General features: G+C 39.2%; 1 long non-coding RNA gene across 1 annotated transcript; it reads right to left on the bottom strand.

Moving 5' to 3' along the window:
• Positions 1–1,914: 1,914 nt before the first annotated feature.
• LOC129358294 (uncharacterized) lies at positions 1,915–12,014 on the bottom strand. Its single transcript, XR_008605791.1, has 3 exons — positions 11,560–12,014; positions 4,581–4,642; positions 1,915–2,266 (listed from the first exon to the last, which is right to left on the bottom strand). It is a non-coding gene; the product is annotated as an uncharacterized LOC129358294 (long non-coding RNA).
• Positions 12,015–21,391: the final 9,377 nt, after the last annotated feature.

Below are 21,391 nucleotides of genomic sequence, written 5' to 3' on the forward strand. Positions count from 1 at the left end.
TTTGAGGAACGTGGAGCTATGGGCAGGACAGCTTTTGAGGGATGTGATAAAGGCTAATACAGACAGATTCGGGGTTGAACAAATTAAACAAATGGGACATAAATTTAGGATGCACATTGACTCCAGCCATTTCGGAGAGATGATTCTAAAATGTGGCAGAGGTCTACTGAGGAAGAGAGCTGCAATTTATGAACTAGACAGAGTGCCATCAGAGAAAGTAGTGGTGATTACGTAAAGCGGCACAAGTTTGGGACATGGTTGGTCTTTATGATGGAATCAATAACCATTCATGGTCGGCTGCTTGGGAAGCAGCAGCTTTTCTCCTGACGCACACAGATCGATACAGACGATTATCACAGGTAACCTTCCCCTTTCTCACTGTGATCCTTAGACCACTAAGCATTTAGTTCAATATCCTCTGATAACCAGCTTTACATTAAGGCACTTAGAGCCAAGGAAGACATTTCCAGATCCCAACTAAATGTTTTTAATTAGAGAATGTGGCCATAACGTGTTGACAGAAAGATTTATAAATAATTTATCACCAACACCAATCTCATTATGAATGCCATCAAAATTGATTTAGGCTTCCCTTTTGTGCACTCTCACGGTATTTTTCTTTTATTAACTCCTAATTATCCAGCATGCCACCATTAGCATTGATGGAAGCAACAAATGCTGTAAATTTCTATCAGTTTTTGAACTGTGTGTTATTTTGTGTTTTTGCATGACGATGCCCTCTTCGCCCCAGGTCGAGTCTGTGAATAAGGTCAATCTCTCTTTCTCATTAGTTCTGACCCCGTGCAACCTACTCTCATCTGTGGTGACATGCGGGTCAAAGCAAACACACTAATTATGGGGAATCGGAGGTGGGAAGTGTCAGTGTTTATAGGCTAGAATGAGGCAAACAATAATTTAAAAAATGGTAAACAGAAATGCATGACACCGGGTCATAATTCAGCTTTTCTCAACCAAATACTGCTGAATCCTACAATGCAGCAGGTCATCCTGTAGTAGAAACCATGGTGTTTGTATTTCAATAGCACACATTGAAATACAAACACCAGAGTCCAAATAAATGTAGTGTTTGTGTGTTCAATGTATTTTATTTTGATTTTGTGTGTCATATTTTTTAGAAATACAAATCTGTGTTTGCATTCTCAGAATGGAGTGCAAACACATACATTCAGGTGTAATTGGTAAATACAGTCCATCTGTGTGTGATCTAATCAGTTTATTCTCTGCTCCAAAGGCCTCAGAGTTTGACTAGAGAGCATTTGTGAATAAAAAGCCAAAGAGTATTATGGGGAACACGACTTGCAACAAAGGTCAGAAGATTAAAATTTAACTCTCTGGCCTTCACCAAAATGCTATATGTGGTGGAAAACTGAACACAAAATTGCGGTGATGAAAATGGCAACATCATGCTCTGGGGATTCTTTTCTTTGCCTGCCATAGAAAAGGTGAGTTGGTGGGAAGATGGATAGGAATGAATAGAGTGTCGTCCCAAAAGAAATTGTCTAAAGAATGCAGCAAGATTTAGAAGGAGGTTCATCTTTCAGTATCACAATTAATCTAAATATCTAGATAGAGCTACAATAGGGTGGTGTGAGACAGAGTATTTTTGTGTAGCAACACCCATCAGTTTCTCGATATACAAAAACCTTGCAGATGCAATTGCAGCAAAAAATTGTTTTAGAAAGTATAGATATGGTAGTAGGTGGTTCAATACAAACATTTTGAAAATGCTGCCACGTGTAAACAAAACGTCAGAACCACATATTTTCCTTCTACTTCACAATTACACAGTTTTATGATGGGCACACAATCCCAATGAAATACATTGAAGTTTTTGTTTGTAGCATGAGGAAAATATAAAAGTTCAAAACACATTATTGGTTCTTATTATTGAACTGCTGTACATGGAAACACTATCTAAGATCAGAAAAATGTGAGGCGTTCTCGTTCTCTTTATCGCTGCAGCATCTATTCCATACTCATCCAAAACTGACACACTTGTACAAACACAACCCAGTTCACACAAGCACATATAGCATATCTACCCAATTCGGAATACTCTAAAAACAAACAGGATGAAACACTGGTCAGAATGAGTTACATGGGCGACTGGAGGGGAACAAAATAACAGCTGTGGGCCCAGCTTTCTGGTTTACACACTCCTGGATACACATGTAGGCTGTTTGTGCACAAAGATGTGGGCATTTATTCTGCAGCAAGGTTCTTAAATCCCTCGTGGCGGCGTGTCCTGCAGCAGAAACAGGAGGGAGGAGGTAATGGTGAATAACAGAATTATTATCTTATTATTGAACTTTGGTCTAATTTTTCATTCTTCAAAATGTGTAAGAAGTGATGTATATTCTGAAACAGCTTGGTGTCAAGGAACACTAAAGCATGTGGCTGGCTGCAAAAAAAAAGGTAAGGAGACGTAAGGAAGACAGAGAGGGGCTAACATAACGAACCATTAAACTTGGCACTGCTGTCCAAAATCCTGAGGAGCGAGATAGAGCATCTTTAAACACTGTCATTTGACTTTGAACAAAGTGACTTTTGAAGTGAAAGAAGCCTTTTCCCCCTTTTTTCTTTTTTTTTCTTCTCTTTTTTCCCCTTCCCTCCACATTTTAATGCTCCCTGCTCTATCATGTAAATCCCCATTCAAATTAGTTGGGCATTAGAGCCCTCAGCAGTAATGTCAGAGAGACTGAATGAGATGGGGGACTTAAGCACCTAACGAACAATGAAATTCCCAAGCCTTGGGACAGGACAATTAAGAAGCAGGCTTAGCCAATGATGAAAATTTATTGCTATCTAATACATATTTCTATTTTCTGAACACTAACCAATTTGAATGTGATTAAGGGGGTGGGGCGATTCATTAAAGAGACGCTGGCTCTCAGAGGTCGCTGGGAGAGGAGCCTTTTGATGTTAAATTACAAATACGGACAAGAAAGACTCCGCCATTGTCTTTTTTGGGGCTCAAGTATTGTTTTCTGTGGTTCCCCTTAAACGGGTTTGTTAACCCCTTCCTGGCCAGGAGAGATGCTAATGTGATGGGCCTGAGGGAGTAAGGAGAAGGAGAGACTGGAATGGAGAGGGCTTTTAGTGGGATAATAGACAAAAATAAACATATTGGCAGTTTATTCCATTCATTGTATCTTGTGTTTTTTCCTGCATATATCAGACTGTTAGACATACTCATGGTGATTGTCTTTGCCACATGAATCCAACGGTTGTTTAAGAAGGAAAAGCACACAAAGTGTAGAGCTAACAAAACATTGTCAGATTTTTGTGGACAGCTGCTTAGTGACATTGAGTGAAACTCAATGCCCAGATGTCCTTCACTTTAACACTTCTAATTTAGCTAAGCATATCCCCTTAGATGTACAGTGACATATTTGTGAAGTGAATGGACAAGAAAACATGGATTTTGTCCAGTTATTGCAAGTAAAAATCCATAAGTTGTGACGTTGCTTTGTAGTCAGTCCCCTTTGTCTTAATACCCCCAAATTCCCTAATGTAGCCGTCTCTAAAAATAGCCTATTTAATAAATATTATACACTTGTGTGTTTTAGAATGTCAATATAAATACAGTTATTCAAATTAGTCCTCAGAGTTTCTTCAAAGAACATCAGTGAAAGAAATATAAAGTCTCCTGGATACCAAAGAACACAGCAGGCAGCTCAAAAATTAAGCTTCCTGTTCAATTGTTAATTCAAAAATTGAATGAGGACGACACAACTGGAAATTGACCATGACGGGGCTATGTGAACTGACCGGAAAGCAGCCAAGAGAACCATGGAAACTCTGCAGGAGCTGCAGCGATTCACAAATGAAGGTAGGAGAGTGTACTCCACATCTGACCCTAATGCAAGCATAGAAAGAGGACAGCTATGATCGAATGAAATCAACCATAGCTGTTCCCTATGGTTAATTTACGAATCCTCATTCAAGGAATCTCATTTAAGTCTTTCTATAAGGACCTAAAGAAGAGGCTTTAGTGAAGTTTTCCACAAGCCATGTAGAAAATACAACAAAAATGTAACTGATTTTATTTATTTTGTATAATGCTAATTATGACTGCGTTAAAAACACTATTTTGCAGAACAGCAACACTGCACATCCCCATGAAAGACTTGAAAATTGACATTCTCCATTCAGTCTGACTGAGGCGCTCAGCTATTTGCAAATACAAATGGACACGATATTCACTGTGCAGACCGTTAAAAAGCTGGCAGAGACTTGAAGTGACTTTCTTTCTTTTCTTTTGCTATTTGAAGCTGGTTCTACAAAGCATGAGCTCTGGAGACTGAATACACAACTGAAAAGAGCTTTACTTTGTGTTGGTCTCTCAAAAAAGTGCCAGTGAAATGCATCAAAGTTTGTGGTTGTGACATGGCAAAATGTGACAATGTTCAAGGGTTAATACTACTTTTATTTCACCCGACCAATCCAACACCTGCGAAGTTATTCACACTGCATCAAAATCCAACCAGTCGGATCTCGGTGGTCAACCCATGCTCCGAAACAAGCATGAGAGGAATATCTCAATCAGAAAGTCTCACCATCGATGTCAAAAATGTTTTGGAGCAGACGTGAGGATCCTGGAAGACTCTGCAGGAATTCTCTGGAGGAAGAGAACAAGGTTTTTGTTATTGAACCGACCAGCTCAAAGGAAAGAATCATAATTTGGGTCAGAGATGAAAACAGCAAGCAGTGCATATATCTTATCCCCTACAACACATACTGGGGCTAGATTAATTTGAGTTAATAGATGCATTCTCAGGCCCAGTTTGGAAGGGATAAAGGACAATTTCATTAACTTTCTTTATATTTAATGTTCAATTAGTTGCGGGTATAACAGAACCATAATCAGATGGAAATATGGGGAGGAATTAATGCCCTGGCAGGAAGAAGAAAGACCAGGGGATTGGTATGCACCCAGTGCAAGCTCACTGTTAATGTGTATTTCTGTATGAGGCCCAGAGTTGTGTGTCTTGAGGATGTATTACCCAACGCTCAGCATGTGTAGAATTACAGCACAAAGGTATTAAAGCTCATAAATATATCTACTTTTCACAGAGATTACATGAAATATTTACATAAATACACAAATATGCGTACTTGTGTTGGGTAGTAATGCCAGCGGGAAAGAGAATGAAGGAGGTTTGTTGCAGTATAAAGAGAAAAATGAACAGCATGGAAAATAGAAAAATCAAACGCTTTATTGTGTGGGTGAGGCACGCTTTTATCATTCTGATAGGCAGCATTTTGTGTCGAGTGTGTGCGTCTGTGTCTGTGACTGATGCGGCGTGTTGTGTTGCATGTCACGCTGAGTGATAGGATTACTCATTTTCCCCTTAGCAGAACACAAATCACTCTTTTATCCGCCATCATTGAATCTTTCCAGGGTTAAGTGTTTATGTTCACAGCTTCTTACAGTGCTGCGTGTCTGTGGGTGTTTGGCTCCTTTTTGCATATTTTGTTTGTGTGCTCAGCAGAATGTTCTTTCAGAAGAAGAAAAAAAATGTAAAGGCAAAACTAAGTGACAGTGACAAATGGTGACATCTTGTCACACTTTCCTGCAGAACGGAGTGAAGATCTCTATTAATTGCTCACGCTGCACACAGACACAAAACCTACGGTACAACCCGAGATGCTGAAACTAAAATGAAATACTGTATATACACTGCCAGACAGAATTACTGGCTCCACAGGTGCAAAAAGTCTTGAAAAATCTTATAACAGGAAGATTTTGAAAAAGAAAATGGGGCATGGTTTGAATCTTCCCTTGAATGTTAAAAAGAAAAAAAAGAGATGATTGTAGAGTTTAAGAGTTCCAAGATTATGTCAAACTATTTCCATGAAGGGAGAAGAAGTGGAGGTGGTTCAGGAGTAGAAATACCTTGGAGTTCATTTGGACAACAGACAGGACAGGAGACATAAGATCTTTTATTTTTATTTTATAGGAACAGATACTAGAAATTAATCAAGACAATATGATGCCTGCATCCCCATCTGAAGCACTTAAGGTTTGGATGCAGCTGATTGGCCAAGTAAGTCCACTCCCTAAAGTTCTCCACTCTCTGTTATTAATCTAATCCAAAGGCCACGTTAAGCTTGGAGGTCTGCAGCTTTCAGCTCTACAAATAGTTGGTGACCTCCGTGCACTATGGACCTCAGCACCTGCTGATCTGGCTTGGTGGTTTTACATTCCCTACCACATCGTGGCTGTGTTGCTTTATCATTCCCAATCACTCCCACATTACTGTAATAATGTAATAAGTGAATTTAGTGGTGAGTAAATTTGGACTGATTGCATTGGTATCCTCCAATCAAAGAATTTACTGAGCTTCTGAGAAAAACCTATTTTTTGTTTTATATCAAAAGCGTCTGCATGCCTACAGTAGACGCTGCATTCATGGCTGCAGATGTGTTTGGAAGAGTTGAATACAAAGACTTCAACATGTGTGTAAGTTACTGCTTTTGACATTTGATACAACATTTTAATAAAACTAATCGACCTTGACATGTTCCAGTTGAGAATGGGCACCATTTCTCATACGGTAGTGGTATCTTTTCTGATGAAGACAACTTTAAGTTCTGAGTAATAATTGGAGGTCTTTAATGGAAAAACAGGTCACAAATGCTGCTGCACTTTATTCAGAACCAGGGAAACAGAAATAGTGATTTAAGATGAAAAAATGTTATATTCTTCAGTCAAGAAGTTTTAGTGGACAAGGCCCATAATAAGTCTTGGTTACCTATGATTCTTTTGTTGTCTTGTTAGATTTGCTACTCATAAATGCTCATGTCTTTACCAAAGAACAGCAGTAAAGATTAGAATCTTTGGCAGCTTTTGTCTGCCAGAGAAGCAGAAGTCCATTTTAAAAGGAGACCGTGCGAAGAAATCTACCCAGTTCTTTTAATTCCATTTCATTAATTTCATTTATTTTACAACCCTTTCACTGTTTGCAACTCTGACAATGACGTGTGTGGGGCGACTTATCAAAGGGAACAACAGAAAGTGAGACCGAGACTCTAAAAAAACCATAACCGTAAAATGCTAAATGTGTATATACAGCGCACGTTACTTCAGAATTAATTAAATCTAAATAGAAAAACATTTCTGATAACACTATTTGTATTTCATAAGCCTTTCATCCCCCTGCTACAATAAACTAGTTATATAGCTTCATATAATCGCTAGTTTTAGTCATTTACAAACGCAGTGTCCTCTCTGTGTGTATTGGACTTAGTGTTTGTGGGCTTCATCTGAGCGAATTCCTGCACTGCTTTCAAACAATTTCATGCTCTAATTTCAAAGCCCTGCTGCTTTAAAGATTACAGCGAGAAAACTGAGAAAATTCTGATCATTTGGCTAAGATCCCTTCGGAGTTCATTAGCTGCCCACGTTAATTAAAAACAAACAGGATAAATTTTTGGTGGAATCTTGCCAGCGATCCAGTAACAGCAGGAGAGAAAATATATAATTTCAATTACAGTGTAAGCTGTCTAAAGCTGGGGTCAGATTTAACCCCTCTCCGCTGAACTTCAGGGCTTCCAAGGCTGTGTCTTAGCGAGGCCATTGAGGGACTTGAACACAGATGATTACTGAGGTAATTTGGCTGAAAGCCCACTTGAATTGGCCCGGACTCTCGATAATATCAGCTCCACAATTAACCAACAAAAACAGATAACCTCCAAATCTCTGCAAGCCATTGCAGCTATAATAGCTCGCAAATCCTGCTCGGCACTCGCTCGCACGTAGACACAGGCAAAAACTGCACGCGGACTTGTTTGTGCACGGGCAGATACGGCGCGGTGCAACACACTCGCAAAGTCACACAAAAATGCTCAAACAACCCCAAATACACTGCAGGGATTTCTGTCCAATTAACATGCATGCAAACCAATTTAGAACCCAACAAGATGTTTTTGTCTGACTGCTCCAGGGTAATTTAGCACTTCTGTTTCCACACAAGTCTGCTACTGGGGGAGGAGGAGGTGGAGTGAAGAGGGGTTAGAAAAGTGGAATGGATTTCTTGATTAAAACTGGCCTCTCCCCACCCTCTCTTTGCGTACAGACGCGCAGGGCTGCAGCTACGCACACGCAGCAAACATGCAGCGAATCCATATGGCCTAATACAGAGGCAGCATCATTGTTAATTTCCTTTGTTAGCCGTCTGCTCTCCTGGCCAATTTAATTTGTGGTGGTGTTTTTAGTGAGCGGTGGGCAGGAATTGAATTAACAGACATTTGTTCAGCAGGACATTCCTTCTGTCTCTGCCTTGTTTTGTGCATGTGTGTGTGTGTGTGTGTGTGTGTGTGTGTGTGTGTGTGCGTGTGTGTGTGGGGGTGTGTGTGTGTGTCACTTTTACATACTGTTCAATAATTGGACTTAGATTACTGTTGATGCGAATGCATGATCACACCAAAGCCTCGCCGCAGCAGAACTGTGAGGGAAATTGTACCTGTCAGTCACACCTGACTTATCTCTTTGCAACACGCTAAAGAAGGGAATATGCAAAAAGCATTCAGGAAAACAAGCAGCTTCAATCAGCTTTACTGTAGATTCTGGTTTCCATTTTAGTCACTGTCTGAAATACCATGTTTCATCCAAATTAGGCAGTCACAGTAAAATATTTGGACATATTGTTCCCTTAGTTTTAACATGTTTTAAGAAGAACAAGAGACTTAAAGTGTGGAGTAATGCCCCAGCAACCTGTTGTTGCCAGTCAATTGTGTTTGACGACTGATGGACAAACAAACAAACAAACAAAAAATCTCCAGGACTTTTTTTTTAGCTTTGTCAGGATGCATAAAATCCCAAAGACTATTAGTTGGATACCCCTGGAGTTTGATACAAATTCTAGCAGCAAGAGTCAGCATGACTTTCAGCTGTACAAGCAGCTTGCTGCAGATTTCTGAAATGGATGAAATAACTTGTTAACTTCTTGCTCCCCTTTCACCAAGTATTGCTGCTAGCTGTCAGTAAGCAGCATACTCTGTCTGAAGAAAGGGAATTATCTTTCTCTCTTGGTGGAAAAAGAGAAAACAGCTGTTTGGAAACTTTTCCGGTGCTAAAAAGTACAGAAAATGTTATTCGATACAGTAAGAGTTCCACCTTTTTTTTTTTTTTCAAAGTAATGCTGTTTTGACACTAGGGCCAAAGTCAAATTTAAAGTAAGAGTCTCTTTACTCAACTTGCTGCTGTAGTCTGGCAGTAAGTGAATAGTTGCTGAAAAACTGAAAGACAAGACATAGTTGCATATCTTTTGCATATTAATATTGTATATTAACTTAAGTTTCCATTCTAAACAGGGCTTGTAATTTTTTTTTTCACAAGAAAATGCTGTCTTGAAATTGATATTGCAATTTCCCTTAGTTACAGAAATGTGTTGGTGTTTTGGAACAAACTCTGGCAACAGAGTATGAAAGTCAGCATATATCCTGTTGGTGGAAGCTAATTATTAGCTGTGTGTGATACAAAAAGGAAATGCATTCTCCTGAACTTTCCTGAAGAAAAAAAAGGGACACTGTTGTGCTGAATGTCTGCAAAGTGGCAAACCAACCAAGCTATAACTCAGATAACATGAGAGTAACAATGGATGAGTTGGCATGTCTTTTAAATACGTAAATAACCCATAAAACAATTCCAATCTAATGGGAACATAAGGATTTCAATCTTCATGTCACAACTTCGAAACCTGAGTAAATTTCAACACATGCAGCAATATTCTTTCACTGTCTTATGATAATATATTATTCTAATTATTCTAATTAAAGTAGCAAGAAAACTTCCATATTAGTTTTTTATTAAAAGAAATTAAATTATGTTTGCATTTCTCTTTTTTTGTTGTTTTTGTAATTTGCATTGTGAAGCGAGGATATTTTTTTCCAAGGTTATCATAGCGTTGAATCTGATGTCAGTCTTTCTCAATGTGTCAGACACACAAATAAGAATCATTTCAAGTTGATTGCCGCAGCAGATGAAAAGCTAAATATAAAAAAAGCATGAAAAAACAGGCAAGAGCGAGGAGTTCATAAACAAATAAGACGAATTAAACAAATATGGTATTTAAATGGGCCACCTTCACGGCTCTTTCTTCCTCAGTGTTTCATAACGTAATTAAACCTATAGTCACTTTCAATTAGCTATCTTTCTTCGTTGTGTGTGCCTTTATGCAAAAATTAATTAGTCAATTAGACAATTAACATGTGAGCAGGCCTTTGTGTTAACGAGGCTTTTACAAGCTGTGGCAACCCTGCAGTAATGACAGACTGGCAATAGATGCCATGGGACTGTTTCACAGCAGACAGAGCCGACATAACCAGGCTGCACACGGAGGCACACTCAGTCATGGATTTACATTCACTTTCTTCCGTTTTCTATTACTGCATCATATTCAGAACTGCTAGAGACATTTACTAAGTCTCTAAAACGGAACCTCTTCATTAGCGATGCGACAATAGATGTAACAAAAAACAAATTGAGTATGTTTGTTGCAGGGGCAAATCTGACAGTTTCAAAGAGAGAACATGCAAATACAAACAAAATGCCAACCAGCACATTTTCAGTTGAGAAACCAAACAGTGTCATCACCAATTATTAGTTGGATTTTATAAGCTACGGGAAAGATTTAGATTTGATTTTAAAAAAAAGATAAAAAACAAAAAAACAGAACAACCACTAAGAACCAGAAGAAGTCACTTCCACTTTGACAGCTGTCAGGGTTGCAGCCCTTGAAGTCTGTGACATCCTTCACCTCAGAATGGGGTGAAGGATTACGTTAGAAATGGAGCTAAAGTAGAGCAGATGAGTACAAAAAAAATCGAAGAACTTTTGAGTTATATGTTAAAAATTTTACGTTCAAATTTGTCAAACTGAGTCTTTAAGCCTGTCTTATGTTTGACATCTCAATTTTTTATAAGAGCACTTGAAACTCTCTTGATTTCCCATAGTCTTCTTCTAAATGACAGATGTCACTGGAGGGTACAACACAGCTCTTGAATATCAGTAGAGACGGAAGCTTATTTATTTATATAGATGTCTTTATATATGTAAATATATATATACACAGTACTGCTCAAATAAATATTGTATCAGTATTTATTCACAAAAATACTTTGTGGTAGATTTGTGTCTGCTTGTTTGTGTTCTTTGTTTAATGTCCAAATATTATATTTTAGAATTAGAAAACTGACAAAACTGAAACCATGAAACAAATAAAAGCAACAGCAATTGTTTTCCAAAGCAGATATAAATTTAAAATGCACTAATACACACCACTCCAAATCATGAAGAAAAAAAACATTAAATTGATGATGATAATGTTGCTAATGGAATCACAGTGTCTAAAACTACATGACGTCTGCTGCTGCAAAGAAAAAAAGTTGTGTTAATTAAAAAGACCTAACTGAAATGCGTCAGATGAAAGAGTGGACGCTTTTTAGTAATACAGTAAAATGACTGACTTTGCCAATAAGTAGTGACATTCTTGAAAGCAAGCAGTTGAAAAAAATTTATTTCTTTTTACTTACCAAAAACAATCTCTCTATTGCTGAGGGAGGAGAACAGTGCAGTTCATGATAAAGTCGGGTCACCAGTCTATGGCGGTGACTCTTGATGGTGTCGGGCCATCAAGCAACCACAAAGTGTCACTTAAAGGCAAAGTAAAAATTAAGAAAAGGTGTTGTTTCATTATTCTTTCTGCTTTTTGCCTTCCCTCTTTCTTTGCATTTTCTGTTATAAATCAATACAATAACCATCCTCTTATTATGAGAGAATCCAACCAATCCTCTGTAGCACCACCTGGTCATTTCTTAGTGTCTGAGCCAAGTAATGGAGTGTAAGTAATAGTTTGCAGGAAAGCACAGTGGGATTTTTCAGGGCCAAACCTGATACAAACTTAAAGAGTTAGAGTTGTGGTACAAATTGTGTGGTCTAACAACATTTTTGACAGCTGTTATATTGTAATGACTTTAAACCGACTTGAGTAAAACATAAACTTACACTTGTAGGAAACTGAGACTTTCAACTACCATTTACTGGTTTCACACAACCACTGTGGGCTGTTCTGTTGAAAGACTTTTTGGGACTAAAAGGACATCTGTGCATCGGCGCAGCAATGCTGCTCATAACTGGAGTAAAAAATGTAACTTCCATCTATGTGCTGGCTAGATTTGAGCAATTAGGCAAATATTTTTTGCTTCAAGGTCTCATTTAGCACATGAGACTGGTCACACCATAGAAAACCTAAATCCCAATCTAGTGAGCCAATGTGTGAAGTCTCTAAGCTACTGCTGTCAGACTACATTACTTTTGTGATATAAATATGAATCTTATGAACTCAAATTTAGGTTGGAGACTTAGCTTTCATAATATTCTTCCAGGGTGTACACTGCCTCTCGCCCAATGAGCGCTGGAGATAGGCACCGCTCGCCATCACCCTGCACAGACATGAGGACATAGATATGGATTTTCTTCTTTTGCAGCCATTGTGTTTAGCATATCTAATGTTATGACTTTTCAGCAACTTTCGAGGGAGTTCTCAGCTGCCTTGTGTTTACTTTTTCATTCTTCTTTCATTCTTTGTTGCACATATTTCGTTTTTTCAATGTTGGACATGGAAATACAATATAACCCAAGACGCAATTGTGAAATGAGTTTCAAAATTATGGAATGTGATTTTTAGATGTTTGGAGCATAAATGTGGGGCCAAGATACCCTATACATTAGTCGGACACAGTTGCTACAACCAATAGAACCTAGAAATCAGAACCCTCACCTTACCGTTAAAAAACCTTACCCATGACATTAAATACACATCTCCACCCATAAACATAATTTTTGTCCATCACGTAAACTTTCTTTAGGCACTTTTAAAAGAGACGCACCCTTCCCTAACTTTGTAAACAGACTTAGCTTTTCCTGAGTTGAGTAATACCTGGACCACACATATACACACTTTCATTAACTCTGCAAACCCTGAACTCATGCTTCACACAGCAGATGGACTTGCTTGCTTATTTTACTTCAGTTTGGTGATTAGATGTCTTTCACTGGATGAATCAAGTATGTTGGGACTGGCCTGGAGTCAAGCCAGAAGTCCCTGTAGACTTCTAATGTTGCCTCTCTGAGGCCCTGCACTGCACACTGTTCCCGCTAAAAGCGCCGGCCCATCCTCTATTAGGCCCAGACCACAAATCACAGCAGTTTATTTTTACTGTGCATTGTACACAGACACACATCTCCCTCATGAGTCACATAATATGCATGCCCTTTCTTTTTTCATCCAGACACCGAGGGAGGAAAAAAAAAAAAGAAAACAGTGGAGCTGCATCGAGCCTCGTCTGTTCTGTGTCTGTGTATAAATACGACTCAGAGACAGCAGTAATGGCTCCTGCCTCAAATAAACAGAGAACAGAGAATGCTCCCATCCTTGTTTCTCCCTGACCTAAATCACGGCTGGACAGACACCCCATTTCCTCACGTTGGATGTTTTTAAGAAGGCCAGCGCGCCGCTACGAGATCCATCTGCGTACAGCTGCATGCTTGAGAATAAAAGGCAGAAAGACAGAGGGAGACGGACCTGGTTTTGATGTATTCCACATGTTGCTTGCTATCCAGACACAACAACTCCTCAGCATTAGGAAGAGGCCACGAATGAAAAACAAGAGACAAGGAGACGTTTCTGCTGGAAAGTAGAGAAGGTTATCGTAGGGGTGACCTCATGGGGCGGAGGTGAAGGGAAAATAAAAAAACATGCTTTTAGGAGAGGAAGAAAAACGGAAAGGTATGCACTGCTTACAGTTTCCATCTACCGAGGAAGAGGATATATTACGATCGGGGAGGTCACAGAAAAGGAAGAAAAAGGAGGTCAGTTAGGGTTCATGGTAAGTAGCCATTTGATCGCCAAAGAAACCAAAAAGGACCTGTCATATCAGGCTTAGCTCACACAAACTGACACCCATAAATGCTTACATGCACATGTTATCCTGCTCGCAGCGATCTGACGGTCAGCAAAGAGTGCCCGCCTCCTTGAGAACGTTTATTTTCCTGTTCTGTCAATCTAAACAATCCCTTAAAAGGGTATGCTGATGTTTATGGGCCTTCACAGAACGAATGCTGCCTTTCTGACCTGTGTGTTCAATCACACACACACGCACATATGTACACAGATTGGAGTAGACACTGATAAGCATGCCGATATACACTCTCTGCCGGAGAAAAAGAAGCAAGTGCTTGTAATGTAGGCAGAGTACAGCAGAGGAAGGGACCAGAGACAAACTTAATGCCACTGACATAACAGACACTCATCCTGCTCTTTCACACATCCTGTTTGGGATGCAAGGCTTTTATTATCACACACAATATGTTGACCAGACAGGTTGCTCCTGTCAAATTTCGGAGTAACGAGATAAATGAGAAAATGCAGAGGGCTTCTTCTTCTTTGAGGAAAAAGACAAAGGCAAAAAGGCTGCATGTGTGTGTGTGTTTGCCTTTTTTAAGGCTTGTTAAACTTGCCTGCTCTGCTTGGGCTCGAAAGCCACTCAGACTAGCTGTGTTTTAGTGTAAACACACACAGTGGTTTTTTCCCCTTACATGGCAATGCACTGCCAAACTGTGTTTGTGTGTGTCTTTGTGTGTTGAAGATGGATGATTATGCTCATTATTAACCTGCACAAGTGAGATTTGTGCTCTTGTGTCTGTGCGCACGCATGTGCGTGTGAACTGCATAGTGCTTTATTGATGGATTCTGACAGGGTGCCACATCACACCGAATACAGGGCCATGCAAAAGTATTCACATCCCTTGAATCTTCACACGTTTTCTAACGTTGCAACTTTTAAACTTTATTGTGTTTTAAGGCAAAATTATGTCACTGTCCAATAGAATATAGCACATTATTTTTGAACTGAAATAAAAATTATGTTTGAATTTTATGTGAAAATTAAAATCTATGTCTCAGAGCCACTGCAGCTGTAGGTTTTATGGGGTATTTATCTACTAGCATTTCATATCAAGAGACTGGAACTTTTGTCCATTCTTCTTCATCAGATTCTCAACTGGATTTAGGTTTGGATTTCTGACACATTTCTAACATATTAATATGTTTTAATCTAAACTGGTCCACAGTGGGCTTGGGGTCTTTGTCCTACTGCCAGAGGAGCTCATGTCCCACTCATGCTTTTAGGTGTCTTACGATATTACGTTGTACTTAGCTCCATCATTTTTCCCCCCCATCTTCTCAAATCAGGTCTCTTTTTTATGAGACAAGCTGTAAAAAAAAAATAATAATAAAAATAAAATAAAAAAGTTGAATAAAAAATTTAAATAACATACAAATCTTCCCAATAATGTGCCAAGCTTCCAATATGGTTTGCTCAAAAACAACATCCCCACAGCATAATGCTGCCACCACCATGCATCACTGTAACACATTTGCATGTCACATCACTCTGATAAGCTGCGGGTAATTTTAACCACACATGTCATAGTGCATGAAGGCCAAAAACTTTAATTCTATTTAGATTTTATCAGAATACCTTCTTCTTCATGTCTACTGTGTCCCATGCACATCTTTTGGGCATTTTTAAACAAGAGGTATAGCTTTCTTTTAACAACGTATTTGTTCTGGGTAACTTTCCACAAAGACCAGATTTTTTGGAACGCCTGACTCATAAATTATCCTCTCCACAGTTTCTCATACATGACCTCTGCATATCAGCAGCTCCTCCAGAGTTACCACAAGTCTCTCTCATTGTTGGTCTGTCTGTGAAGCAGCAGGTTTGGAGTCGTGTCAAACCTCTTTCCATGTTCAACGAACAACTGAGCAATGCTCTCTGAGATATCCGAAACTTGGGACATTGTCTCGTAACCTTCAGACTTTACGACTACTTTATCATGTAATTCTCCAAAGTGGGTTCCTCCATCCTTCTGGTTTCTTGCTCCGAAATGTTCTCAAGAAAATCCTTCATAGAACAAATGCATGTGTGTATTGAGCTTAATTTACACAGACGTGCTTTTCAGTTGGGGGTCTTAAAGCAAAAGGATCTGCACACCATACTTTTAAAAGATTAATAAAATTCATGAATTATTTTTCTTCCACTTAGGAACTAAGCACTGCTTTGTTGTCAGTTTATGACATAAAAAACGTAATAAAAAATCTTCCGTGACATAATCTAAAAAAGTATGAGGAGCGTAAATACTATTGCAAGGTGCTGCAGCTGTCAACTTTTAAACAAACACAGCAGTTAGCTCTTTGTGTTTAAAGCTTATCATACGTAAAACATTAATCTTGCATGAAGAGGAGAGAGGAATCGAATGACCTAGAACTGCAAAGTGATCTTGTCATCTTTGATCAAATAATTTTGTAACTGCTTGAAAACAAGAGCAGGATCATTTTTGATTGCTCAGACACTTTCCGGTTAGTTCAACAGATCTATCTTTGGATGTATATGACAAAAGGAAAAGTTAAAGTGCTTTAATAGCCTTAAGGTGGTGCAGTTTCCTATCTGAGGGTAATAGTCACTATTGTAACTTCGGGAAGTCCTGAATCAGTAGTGTGAATGGCTAAAGGGAGTGTTTTGGGAGTCCCTATAATGAAGCCCAGTCCATCAGTTCCACACACACATACACACATGTAAATCCTCGCACTTAAGTTGGCCAACTTTAAAAGCTCTCAGGGTACAAAGCGTTGCAATTATGAACGGCTGGCCATGAAAAATTCACAGGTTTATCACTTCCCTCTTCCCATCTTTTTCTCCCTCTCCTCTGAGTATTTCTGTCCTTCCCTTTACGGTAGTTACTCTTCGTACGGGTTCCCATCCCCCTGCTCTGTCCATCTCCATTCGTTCCTACCTTCATCTCAGCTATACTTTTCCAATTTTCTTTCAGTGTGTCCCACTGAGCCCAGGGGAGAACTGGGAGAGAATGGAGCTGTGATTAAGTTGATACATTTCAGATAATAAAGCGGAATGGCTATCATTCTCTTCTCTCTCTTACACTCAGGACCGACTCAAGCCCCAACCCCATCCCACATGGCCTTTTTCTCTCTGCTGTGGGCAGTTTGGACACTGATAGACGAACCGTATGTGAGGACAATGGATAGGGACAGAGCAAGGAAGAGAGAGAATAACTGAGATATGGACAGTTTCGTTTTCTTCTCTGTGCCTGATATGTATTTAAACAGGACAGTTTCACTTTGTGACTGCACACATTGTAAAGGGAGAAGCAGATATGTTGAAGTTCTGCTATCGCTAAGACGCTCGTTCTATTGGCTTTTTGGTTCTTTGCCCTCAGTGCTTTTTTTTTGTTTGGCCCACTTCACTTTTTCTCTTTTCATACACAACTTGCTCATCTATAATTTGCTATTTAAATGACCTGAAAACATGTTGTTCAACTTTGTTCAAATTTATTCATTTAAATGTTTTTCCATAACTTTTTCTTTCCAACTGAAATTTCAGGTCTCCAGGATGTCTGTCTGAATCAATAAATCACACAGAATTTGGAAAACCTGAATGTAGTTAGAGTCTACAATCAGGTGCTCTTTCAAATATCACTCAAACCTCTGACCTTTTCCAGAGACCATTGCATTGTTGCCAACTATTAGCTTAACTATGAAACTGTAGCAACCTCAACTCACAGAAACCTCTTTGCACATGGAAATATCAACGAAGGCCTTCATCATGACATTACTTACAGCTGTAATATTTTTTTTTATTCTAAAGAGAGGTTGTCAAAAATTGCAATTTTTACCAAGATTTATACGTAGACATTTACCACCGTTTTTTTTCCTCTTAATTGTCGTCTCAGACCAGAAAATAGCTTAAGTTAAAGAAATATTGTCATGAAGTGTTTTGTACCTGTCTCATTGTAATGTGACGTCCCTTAAGACTTTCTTAAGTTCCTATTCTGTGATGTCATTACAGTGGGTAACTTGTTTGAGGCGTTTGATGTTGATTCAGGGTCAGCCTCGTACAGTCAAATACCATTTCATGGTACATAGATAAGCTCTGTCGTCCGTCCCAGAGGTGACATCAGGGGCGTCAGAAGAATGTGTAGTGCAGGGGGGATACATTAGTTAGGGTAGGAGTGGCGAATGCATGCGGCTCTTCTCTCACCTGTGCAGCTCACTGCAACTTGACTGGTTTGTCGATATTCTCATTTCAACTGCATTTTGTGGGAGTATCTTATTTAGAAAAATCTTTTTTACCCACTTAATTACTGTGACAGATATTGGTAACATTATGTTTCTTACATACTTTTTCATTTGTGAAGTTCTGACAAGTTTTGTTTTACTTCACTATCGTTCAAAAGCGAAAGGTCAAAGGCAGCTTTTCCAGAGGAATTTTCATCTTGCATTGATCAAATTTAAAGGCCAGTTTCTGAAGAAGCCGACAGCCAATCAGAGGATGACCGAACACACTAAAAAAAAAACACCGAACAACATCCCAGTAGGCTGTTTAAGAAGATGCAGTTTCCAAGCTGAGCTCTAAGCTTCAGGATCATTTTACCACACAAATGTGACAGACTGATTCTGGAGTATCAAGTATTCCCTTATTCGTTTGAAATTAGCAGTTCAGCTGTGTTCAGTTGAAGAACATTTCTTTTTTTTACTCTCTGATAAACATTTCCCTCCAACTTAATTCAGGCAACAAAAATCCAAATTGTGTACAATAATTTATTTTAAGCTTCTGAGTGACACGGATGGAACTTTTCTTTATATAGAGAAAAGTTGGATCTCAATGTTCATTTCTCCTCATTGTTTGTCTTTTAGATGCGATGTGCCATCATGTTGCTTTCTATTTTACTTTTGTTTGCTATATTACTTTAGAAAACAAGGTATTGTTGGTAGTAAAATTACTAATAGCACTTGATTCTGTTGGTTAACTCAATAACAGGTTTCAGATGCTTCCAGAACAATGAAAACTTATGGGCTTTTATCTTAAAACAAAAGAACACTTAAGGTCCAGGATTGCATAAAATATAAATCGAAAATTATGCCCAGTCACTCCTTCTGACATTTATGGTAATTTCAGTCAGAAGTCTTAATAATCTCTTTTATGTTCACTCTCACTGATTCTTAATATTAATGTGCTCATCTTACTGTCCATATGGGTAAAGAGTCATAAATATTGAGCTGATAGGACTTTAACAACACAAGAGCTGGCCTTGACGCTGTCCCATAAAGGCACACAGACACACACTAAAGAGTCCAGTAAAAACAGTCCAGGGGGAAACGGACAGTCGAGTGCTCTTCTGCCAATGGAACACTTTGTTCCTCCAGAACGTAAACATACTGATTTATCTCAACAGCTCTCTTCAAACACCGCTGCCTCTCTTCCTCCCCTTCTCTGCCACTCTCCTCTTCAACCTCTCTTTCTCTGCAGCTCGGTGCCCTGCTGCACCCCGCTGCCCTCCTCTCATTGGGAGCTTGTGATGTCTGTGTCAACGCTCGCTGACCTCACCTCTTACTTGTTTTCTCTCGCTTTCTGTCTCTGCATCACATGAAAAAAAGAAAAGAAAAAAAAAATCTAAAATGAAGAGCTTTCCCTCTCAAACAATACACCGTGCGTGTCCCGGCAGGAGAAAGGAGGCGCAGTTTTGGTGTAAAATGACAAACCAAACCCTTCAAACTCAGACAGAGTTACCAGATATTTTCCGTTGCTGCCCTTTCATTTTCCTCCACTATTGCCTTTTACAGTTGTGTTAAATACATGCCACCTTACCCTCTTCCCCCCAACCCATTTTTTTCTAAGGACAGAAGCTTGATGGCTTCGGCTGATTTGGACATAGCCGTCAGACTGACAGTTGACATTCTCTTTTTTTTAAAAAAACCTGTCCTGTCCCTTTATTTTCCTCGCTCTCCTCAGACTGCCAGACTATTGTCAGACCTATAGTTCGGGGAGGGGGGCAGGAACGAAGGGTTGTGGACAGATAGCTGCTTTCAAAGTCTTTTGATTGTGTGATTTCAGGGGGTAAGTTAAGAAAATGCTTAAATACCAAATATTTCTCAGACAGACGGAAAGAGGCAAAGATAACCGATAGAAGCACTAACATTTAGAGATTATTTGCTTTGTTTGATGTGTTAATAGTTATTTTTAACTCTGCTTAGAGCTCTGAAAAACGAAAGAAATAAAAGTAAAGGAACGACAGCTCAGCTGGAGCTCTAAACCTATGAAAGCGGTAGAAGACTACCGCTTTCATAGAGGTCCTGTGTACAACTTTCACGTCACTTCTAACTTCTCTGCTCGCTTTTTCTGTCTTCTTTTTTCCAACATTAAATAGTTTCCACCACTAATGATGCCATTATTGAGTTCGTCCATGTGGAAAAACAATACAAGCCAGAAATAAACCTAACTTAATGCTTTGTATTTTGTATGTATGTCAGATTAAACTGGTTGCTGTTTGGTTTGTGGTGCTGAGTGTGAAAAAAGAGGATTGAGAGAAAAGGGAAATTTTTTTAGAAAATTAGGCCTAAATATTTAAATCTCTTACATGCAGAACAAATGCTTCGGTTTTATCTTTTGAAATGTCAAAATTTGCACCAAAAAACTTTTAAAAGACCTGAGCAGTGACGGGAAGTGGTGTCTATACGGCTGAAACGATTCCCTGAATAATTCGAGCATCTCGCTTATTAAGATTCCTCGAGGAAAATGTACCTGCCTCGAAGCTTAGTTAATTTATTTTTATTATTTAGCGCACTGTATCGGAATACAGTGCGATACGTGCATTGCGTGCATAGCTCCACACAATGCAATTATTTGCATTGCGTGGAGCTCTGACTTCTGCTCCGAGTTGTTGACAAAACGCTAAGTATTCGCGACATAACTTCCAATTTTCAAGTTCGGCCCGTGGGGATTTTATTGATTGACGATAATGCCCGGGTTTTCTGTGTTTTGAGGGGATCAACAGGCATCGTTGAAATGACTGGTGGGATGCCTGGAGTACGGCAGCCTTTCTCCTTCGGGAGCTGCTGGTTCAAAGGAAGAGCGCTGCAGGAGTACTTATCCACCTTATTCCTGGGAGGCTCACTTCCGGCGCTCACCGGAAGTAGCAGTATTTCACTGTAATTTGTAGGGTCTTTTGCTAGACTATGATAGAAGTTACATTTCTCTTTTCGGTTATAACACAACATTTAGTAAAACTTGTTTACGGACACGACGTCTGCTATCAGAGAGCTGCTCATTAGATTCTCGTAATTGTGAGTTTAATCCCGGGGAGCGACTGGAACACGATCGTTAACTTTTCTAAAGAAATGACCGTTAATTAGCATCGCACTCGTTTCTCTGACAGTAATAAGAGAAGAAGCACAAAAGCTGGTCAGAGATCTGAGCTGCAGGTTTGTGCCGACAGTACAAAACACCA

This window comes from Poeciliopsis prolifica, unplaced genomic scaffold (assembly GCF_027474105.1).
Source record: "Poeciliopsis prolifica strain line A6 unplaced genomic scaffold, Auburn_PproV2 SCAFFOLD003, whole genome shotgun sequence".
Lineage (NCBI taxonomy): Eukaryota > Metazoa > Chordata > Actinopteri > Cyprinodontiformes > Poeciliidae > Poeciliopsis > Poeciliopsis prolifica.